The following is a 9,583-nucleotide window of genomic DNA, read 5'->3' on the forward strand; positions in this document are numbered from 1 at the left end:
ATACCAACAAGAAACATGAAAACCAAAGTTAAAGACACTCATAATTACTCCAAGGAAAATTAAATACTTTGGTGTAAACTTAGCAAACCATCTACAGAACTTGTATGCTAAAAATTACAAACCATGGGCCGGGCATGGTGGCTCACGCCTGTAATCCCAGCACTTTGGGAGGCCAAGGCAGGTGGATCACAAGGTCAGGAGTTCGAGACCAGCCTGGCCAACATGGTGAAACCCCATCTCTAGTAAAAATACAAAAGTTAGCCAGGTATGGTGACACGCACCTATAGTCCCAGTTATTTGGGAGGCTGAGGTAGGAGAATCTCTTGAACCCGGGAAGCAGAGGTTGCAGTGAGCTGAGATCGTGCCACTGCACTCCAGCCTGGGCGACAGAGTGAGACTCTGTCTCAAAAAAAAAAAAAAAAATTACACACCATGGCTGGGCGAGGTGGCTCACATCTATAATCCCAGCACTTTGGGAGGCCAAGGTGGGTGGATTACTTGAGGTCAGGAGTTCAAGACCAGCCTGGCCAATATGGTGAAACCCTGTCTTCACTAAAAATGCAAAAAATTAGCTGGGCATGGTGGTGCATGCCTGTAATCCCAGCTACTCAGAAGGCTATGAGGTGAGAATTGATTGAACCCGGGAGGTGGAGCTTGCAGTGAGCCGAGATCGCACCACTGCACTCCAGCCTGGGCAAAAGAGCGAGACTCCGTCTCACCAAAAAAAAAAAAAAGAAAGAAAAAGAAAATGGGCGGCCTGGCACGTTGGCTCACACCTGTAGTCCCAGCACTTTGGGAAGCCAAGGTGGGTGGATCACGAGGTCAGGAGATCAAGACCATCCTGGCTAACATGGTGAAACCCCATCTCTACTAAAAATACAAAAATTAGCCAGGCATGGCAGTGGGCGCCTGTAATCCCAGCTGCTCGGGGTGCTGAGGCAGGAGAATCGCTTGAATCTGGGAGGCGGAGGTTGCACTGAGCCAAGGTCGTGCCTTTGCACTCCAGCCTAGGTGACAGAGGGAGACTGTGTATCAAAAACAAAACAAAACAAAACAAAATAAAACCTAAATATGCAATCATCATATGGTCCAGCAATTGTACTCTTGGGCATTTATCCCAAAGAAATAAAAATTTATGGCCGGGCGCGGTGGCTCAAGCCTGTAATCCCAGCACTTTGGGAGGCGGAGGCGGGTGGATCACGAGGTCAGGTGATGGAGACCATCCTGGGTAACACGGTGAAACCCCGTCTCTACTAAAAATGCAAAAAATTAGCCGGGCGTGTTGGCGGGCGCCTGTAGTCCCAGCTACTCGGGAGGCTGAGGCAGAAGAATGGCGTGAACCCGGGAGGCGGAGCTTGCAGTGAGCCGAGATCGTGCCACTGCACTCCAGTCTGGGGGACAGAGAAAGACTCCGTCTCAAAAAAAAAAAAAAAAAAAAAAAATTTATGTTCACCCTAGCCAGGCATGGTGGCTCATGCCTGTAATCTGAGAACTTTGGGAGACCAAGGCAGGCGGATCGCAAAGTCAGGAGTTTAAGGCCAGCCTGGCCAATATGGTGAAACCCCGTCTCTACTAAAAATACAAAAATTAGCTGGTCATGGTGGCAGGCACCTGTAGTCCCAGCTACTCAGGAGGCTGAGGCAGGAGAATCGCTTGAAGCCAGGAGGTGGAGGTTGCAGTGAGCCGAGATTGCATCACTGCACTCCAGCCTGGGCAACAGAATGAGACTCTGTCTCAAAAAACAAACAAACAAACCTTATGTTCACCCCAAAAACAGTGCTCAGATGTTCACAGTCGTTCCTTGTGAAGCCCCAAACTGGAAACAAGCCAGGTGTCTCTCTATCATTGATGGCTGAGCAAAGTGCACTCAGCAGGAACCAACCGTTAATACACAGAACAACCTAATGAATCTTCAGGTAATGACGCCAAGTGCAAAAAAAGCCAAGCCTAAAAAGCACATCCTCTGTCATTCCACGGATGTTCCATTTTGAAAAGACAGCCTTTTAGAAGTGGAGAACAGGTCAGCAGTTGCAAGGGTTTAGGGACTGGTGATGTGGGGCAACAGGAGGGACCCTTGTGGTGTGGAAGCATTCTTGCATCTGGAGTGTGACGGGCGCAGGAGCCTACATGTGCAAGATACGTACACGCACACAAATGAACACGAGTGTGGCGGGCACAGGAACCCACACGTGGGAGATATGTACACGCACACAAATGAACACGATGAAAACTGGGGAAATCTGAGCAGCATGGGCAGATTGTGCCAATGTCAGTATCATGAATTTGATATTGTATATTTGGGTTCTGCAAGCTGTTACCTTTGGGGGAAAACAGGGCAAAGTGTACAAGTGATCTCTCTACTGCGTGTGTCCATCTATAATTAGCTGAAAATAAGAAGCTTAATTTTTGGCCGGGTGCGGTGGCTCACACCTGTAATCCCAGCACTTTGGGAGGCCGAGGTGGGCAGATTACCTGAGGCCAGGAGTTCAAGACCAGCCTGGCCAACATGGTGAAACCCCATCTCTACTAAAAATACAAAAATTAGCCGGGTGTGGTGGTGCGCGCCTATAATCCCAGCTACTCAGGAGGCTGTGGCAGAAGAATCGCTTGAACCCAGGAGGCAGAGGTTGCAGTGAGCCGAGATCACGCCGTTGCACTTCAGCCTGGGTGACAGAGCAAGACTTCATTTCAAAAAAAAAAAAAAAGAAAAGTGGGCCAGGCACGGTGGCTCACATCTCACGTGAACCCAGGAGATGGAGCTTGCAGTGAGTGGAGATCGTGCCACCGCACTCCAGCCTGGGCAACAGAGGGAGACTCTGTCTCAAAAAAACAAAAATAAAACAAGAAAAAAAAACAAAAATGGCCAGGCGCGGTGGCTCACGTCTATAATACCAGCACTTTGGGAGGCCGAGGCGGGCGGATCACGAGGTCAGGAGATCGAGACCATCCTGGCTAACACAGTGAAACCCTGTCTCTACTAAAAATACAAAAAATTAGCCGGGCGAGGTGGCAGGCGCCTGTAGTCCCAGCTACGCGGGAGGCTGAGGCAGGAGAACGGCGTGAACCCGGGAGGCGGAGCTTGCAGTGAGCTGAGATCGCGCCACTGCACTCCAGCCTGGGTGAAAGAGCGAGACACCTTCTCAAAAAAAAAAAAAAAAAAAGAAAGAAAAAATAAATAAATAAAACAAGGAAAAAAAACAAGCTGTGCCCCAACCACTTTGAGCACGTGCCATCAGGACTTCCTAAGGCTATGTCACAGGCGTGTCCTTAACCTTGGCAAAATAATTTTTTTTTTTTTTTGAGACGGAGTCTCGCTCTGTCGCCCAGGCTGGAGTGCAGTGGCGCGATCTCGGCTCACTGCAAGCTCCGCCTCCCGGGTTCACGCCATTCTCCTGCCTCAGCCTCCCGAGTAGCTGGGACTACAGGCACCCGCCACTACGCCCGGCTAATTTTTTGTATTTTTAGTAGAGACGGGGGTTCACCGTGGTCTCGATCTCCTGACCTCGTGATCCACCCGCCTAGGCCTCCCAAAGTGCTGGGATTAGAGGCGTGAGCCACCGCGCCCGGCCGGCAAAATAAACTTTCTAAATTGGCTGGGCGCGGTGGCTCACGCCCGTAATCCCAGCACTTTGGGAGGCCAAGGCAGGCAGATCACTTGAGGTCAGGAGTTTGAGACCAGCCTGGCCAAAATGATGAAACCCTGTCTCTACTAAAAATACAAAAAATAGCCGGGCATGGTGCCACATGCATGTAATCCCAGCTACTTGGGAGGCTGAGGCAGGAGAATGGCGTGAACCTGGGAGGCAGAGCTTGCAGTGAGCCAAGATAGTGCCACTGCACTCCAGCCTGGGCAACAGCGAGACTCCGTCTCAAAAAAAAAAAAATTAATTTTTAAAAAAATCACATAGTGTACGTCCACTCATTTGGAAACAATGACTTTTTCCACTCTCGCATCTAATGAAACAGTTTTGTTTAAATTTCTCCACAAGCACCTTCTGCACACTCATCTGAGCTGCCTGAGTTTTGCATCTGGGTACAGCACCATCCTGGGATCCTCACCCCGAGCCCAGAATTGCCTGTGTACGTTTAGATGGTGACCTCCATACAAAGGCATCCAGCATCTTACTTTTCAAAAGGATCTTCGGCCAGGTTCAGTAGCTCATGCCTGTCATCCCAGCACTTTGAAAGGCCAAGGCGGGCAAATTACCTGAGGTCAGGAGTTCGAGACCAGCCTGGCCAACATGGTGAAACCCCGTCTCTACTAAAAATACAAAAAAAATTAGCTGGGCATGGTCGTGGGTGCCTGTAGTCCCAGCTACTCGGAAGGCTGAGGCAGGAGAATCACTTGAACCAGGGAGGCGGAGGTTGCAGTGACCTGAGATCGCACCATTGCACTCCAGCCTGGGTGACAGAGCAAGACGCCGTCTCAAAAGAAAAAAAAAAGAAAAGAAAAGGATCTTCAAAAGCTTATTTAAATAATCCTTAACGTAAACAGTTATGGCTAAATTTGCATTTCAATGCTGTTATCTCTCTTCTTTTAACCCAACATAGACTTCTGTCAGCATCCCAGACTAGCATTCGCTAATTTCGGGCTAATGTGTCTTCCCTAAACAGTATCTTCTTCAAAATCAAGCCACTGGGAACAGTTGCTCTGCCAAGACTGAAGGAAGAGGCAGGCCGCCTTTTCCAGCCTCTCAGGGAGGAAACCTCACCTGCTGGGCTGAGACAGCCTGTCTGTCCTGCTGCTCCTCTGGTTCTTATCTGCTCCTCCCGGAGAACCTCAGCCATGTGAGGGCAGGAGCCGTCTGCCCACCCCGAAGCCCTGGGGGAAGGACTGCCCAGCACAGCTCCAGGGTAAAAATAGAAACCGTGGGACCCATGGCCTCTCTGCCATGGGTCCCTCCACCGCCCCAGGCCTGCCAGACAGGCTCCTCCGCGGGGTGCCCACTTCCTGTGCGGAGCCTTCCTGACCTGTCTGGTTCCATGTGCCCCATCTCCACGTGCCTGCATGCCATCACTCCCACCTGTCTCTGCGCCTCCCTCCAGGGCCCGGCCGCTGATAGCCCATGCGGGACAGCCCCCGTGGCCGGGACTGAGTCAGCACACCCAGACCCGGATGCACAGGCTGACCCAGAGTGACAACGTGACTGCATCCTCAAGCATGTGGAAGGCCCATCTTTTCCAGAGATGTGCACAGGAACATGAGCCTGTCTATTTACTTAGACAAGGGAGGGCTCAGGCCACGTCCAGGCCACAGAGGGGACATGAGCCTATTTATTTAGACAAGGGAGGGCTCTGGCCACGTCCAGGCCACAGAGGGGACATAAGCCTGTCTATTTACTTAGACAAGGGAGGGTTCTGGCCACGTCCAGGCCACAGAGGAACATGAGCCTATTTACTTAGACAAGGGAGGGCTCAGGCCACGTCCAGGCCACAGAGGAACATGAGCCTATTTACTTAGACAAGAGAGGGCTCTGGCCACGTCCAGGCCACATACCACTCCAGTCGGGCCCGCCAGAGAGGAGCCCTCCGTGTCCTCCTCCTCCCCTCCCCGTCCAGCGTGGAGGCTCCCGTGAGCCCTGAAGTTGGGGCACCTTGAATCTGGAGTCTAGGGGGCCCCTTCTGTCTCTCCTTCACAGAGGATTTGGTATCAGCGGTCGAAGGACCTGGTGTTCTCATTTGTGTGTAAATGAAAATTAAAATTCTAAGCCCCCAACCAAAGGATGGACCCTCCCCTTGGCCAACAACATTCTAAATTATCCTGAAAAACTGCTTCAGGCCATGAGGGGAAATGGGAATCAGACCAGCCTCACAAACATCAACACAGAGACCTTCAGTCTCCTTGAGTCTGATAAGCATTTACCATCTATGCTCCCTCCAGTCTTCTGCCTGGAGGCTTCATCTGCAATAAAACCTTGCTCTCTACAACCTCTCATCTTAACCCAGGGATTCCTTTCTGTTTGATTCCAGGTCTTTAGATAATAAGTCTTTCAACCAACGGCCAATCAGAAAATCTTTAAATCTACCTGTGACCTGAAGCCCCCCACCTCCTCACGTTGTTCAGCCTTACCAGACTGAACCAATGTACATGTTACATGTATTGATCCATGTCTCATGTCTATTTAAAATGTATAAACCAAGCTGTGGGCTAGGTGTGGTGGCTCATGCCTATAATCCCAGCACTTTGGGAGGCCAAGGCGGGTGGATCACCTGAGGTCAGGAGTTCGAGACCAGTCTGACCAATATGGTGAAACCCCGTCTCTACTAAAAATACAAAAATTAGCCAGGTGTGGTGGTGGGCGCCTGTAATCCCAGCTATTCGGGAGGCTGAGGCAGGAGAATGGCATGAACCCGGGAGGCGGAGCTTGCAGTGAGCCAAGATCACACCACTGCACTCTAGCCTGGGGGACAGAGGGAGACTCTGTCTCAAAAAACAAACAAACAAAAAAACAAGCTGTGCCCCAATCACCTTGAGCACGTGCCATCGGGACTGCCTGAGGCTATGTCACAGGCTGTACTTAACCTTGGGAAAGTAAGCTTTCTAAATCGGCTGGGCATGGCGTCTTGTGCCATAATCCCAGCACTTTGGGAGGCCAAAGCAGGCGGATCACTTGACGTCAGGAGTTTGAGACTAGCCTGGCCTACATGGTGAAACCCCATCTCTACCAAAAATACAAAAAAGTAGCCAGGTGGGGTGGTGCGCACCTGTAATCCCAGCTACTTGGGAGGCTGTAAAAAGTTAAGTAGAGGTTCCTCTTCAAAAACTTTCCTCCCCATCCAGTTAGGAATAAATAGTAACTTCTCTTAGAAGCAAAATTTATTCAAAGACCTGTGCTAACATCCTTAAACATCTGCTAGCCATAATAAAGAAATCAATGTACTTTTTGTTCTTAGCTCCCACAATTTAGCCTAAATATCTGCCCTGGCATGCTTACACTGCTCCCAGTCCGTTCCTTTTCCTTCTTTGAAGGCATTTTTACCTTTCTCAGCGTTCCACAAGTCACTTCCTCCTTCCTTCGTTTTCCTCTACTTTTGCCTCTTTTAAAAACTTCTAAGTTGTTAGCCAATCAGGACAAATACAGACTGTGAGGTCCCGTTCCAGCCAATGGAAACCAGACACAGCAGTAGGGCGGACGCGTCAGGTTATAAATGACCCTGTCTCCTTTGTTCAGTGTACTCTCGTGGCAAAATTGCTGGCGAGTGTGCCCTTTCTGCAGAAAGTAAGAAATGGCCCTTGTTGAGTACATTAAATTTACGTTCAAGTGCTATTTCTTTATGGCACCGGGGAACGAGCATTTCAAACAAGGTTGCAGTGAACTGAGATCTCGCCACTGCACTCCAGCCTGAGCGACAGAGTGAGGCTCTTGTCTCAAAAAAAAAAAAAAAAAAGAAGATGAAGAAGAATTTGTGTGTGTGTGTGTAGGGTTTAAATAGTTATCTAATATTTTGTACATTGTGTGATCAGGTATCTACTTTCTTATCTACATGGTGTGAAATGTGTGTGTGTTATAAAATGCGCATGTGTTAAATCAGAGACTTGAAGTGTCTGAGACTTTGCTCTGCTCACAAGCTAACAAGATAGCCATCCAGTTTCACACATACATGGACACGGGAAACATTAGTTCCCGTCAGAGACCGAGTGCATTCACCGCTCCCGGCAACGGCAGCTGCCAGTCCGGTCCCCGTGTCTCAGCCTCGGACGATGTGGGTGGAACCTGGACAGGCAGTGGGTGCATGTTGGGGAAGAACCCCGAGTTTAGGAAACTCTCTTATCCTTTTTTTTTTTCTTTTTTCAGCCGGAGTCTTGCTCTGTCACCCAGGCTGGAGGGCAATGGCGCAGTCTCAGCTCACTGCAACCTCCCTGTCCCAGGTTCAAGTGATTCTCCTGCCTCAGCCTCCCGAGTAGCTGGGATTACAGGTGCCCGCCACCACACCCAGCTAATTTTTGTATTATTAGTAGAGACAGGGTTTCACCATGTTGGCCAGGCTGGTCTCGAACTCCTGATCTTGTGATCCACCCCCCCCCCTCCCCCGCCAGCCTTCCAAAGTGCTGGGATTACAGCCGTGAGCCACCACGCCCTGCCATAACTCTCTTTTCCTTTATGTGGCTGCTGGGGGCCTCCTCACCCTCCCTTCCAGAGAGACAAACCTGGTCCCTTCTCTAGAGTGTAAGTAAGGCTTCTCTAGGGACAGAGGTAGGTCGGGGGCGTTGTGGGGGTGGAGGAGGTCTTTGTTCATTCTGCCCCGAAACGTCTGCAGAGAAGGAGACTTCCTGAGCCTCACTATCCTAGAGCATCTCTGGGACAAACATTCTTTTTTTTTTTTTTTTTGAGACGGAGTCTCGCTCTGTTGTCCATGTTGGAGTACAGTGGCACAATCTTCGCTCACTGCAGCATCCACCTCCCAAGTTCAAGCAATTCTTCTGCCACAGCCTCCCAGAGCAGCTGGGATTACAGGCATGTGCCAATACATCCGGCTGATTTTGTATTTTTAGTAGAGACGGGGTTTCACCATGTTGGCCAGGCTGGTCTTGAACTCCTGACCTCAAGTGATCCACCTGCCTCAGCCTCCCAAAGTGCTGCAGTTATAGGCATGAGCCACCGCACCCAGCCTGGACAAACATTCTTAACGTGGTTTCAGTGACTCTGAGGACCTGGACCGTGGAGAAACATGAGGCATGGAGAATTGCCTCCCAATAGGGTCTAACCTGCTTTAAGACTTTGAGATGGAGGCCAGGCATGGTAGCTCACGCCTATAATGCCAGCACTTTGTGAGGCTGAGGTGGGCGGATCATGAGGTCAGGAGATCAAGACCATCCTAGCTAACATGGTGAAACCCCATCTCTGCTAAAAATACAAAAAATTAGCCGGGCGTGGTGGCGGGCGCCTGTAGTCCCAGCTACTCGGAAAGGCTGAGGCAGGAGAATGGCGTGAACCCGGGAGGCGGAGCTTGCAGTGAGCCGAGATTGCGCCACTGCACTCCAGCCTGGGCGACAGAGTGAGACTCCGTCTCAAAAAAAACCAAAAAACCACACACACACACACACACACACACACACAAACACACACACACACAGACACGCAAACACAGACGAACGGCTGGAATTATTTCTCTGGCGATGGTTAAATTATACTTGGGTTCAGCTGTTGGTGATGTGCCGGCTGCTCAGGCTCTGGCTCTTCTGACTCTTCTGTGGGCGTCCTGCCTCCCCATATCCGGCGTCCTACCAGGCATCTGAGCATGTTCCTAGCACGACGTTTGCATCTCGACCTGCAGAGTCAGGTTAGTCCTCAAGTCTGAAGCTCCTCACGACTCTCTCTTCCTCTGCTCTTGTGAGACCATCACATCGGTGATTTCAGCCCCGCCTGGCTCCCCTGCGCTTCTATTGCTTCCGTGCCGCCCTGTCCTCAGCAGCGTCACTTACAGCCCCACCAAGCTCTTCAACTGGTTTGTGAATTACCTCATGGACTGGTTTTCGTGTGTGTCCAGGACTATAAATTTTATTTCTAAGATTGCCACCTGGTTGACTGAAACAGGCATTCACTGATGCGTTCACTCAACAAACTCCCATGAGGCCTCCTCT

Source organism: Symphalangus syndactylus, chromosome 16 (assembly GCF_028878055.3).
Source record: "Symphalangus syndactylus isolate Jambi chromosome 16, NHGRI_mSymSyn1-v2.1_pri, whole genome shotgun sequence".
Classification (NCBI taxonomy): domain Eukaryota; kingdom Metazoa; phylum Chordata; class Mammalia; order Primates; family Hylobatidae; genus Symphalangus; species Symphalangus syndactylus.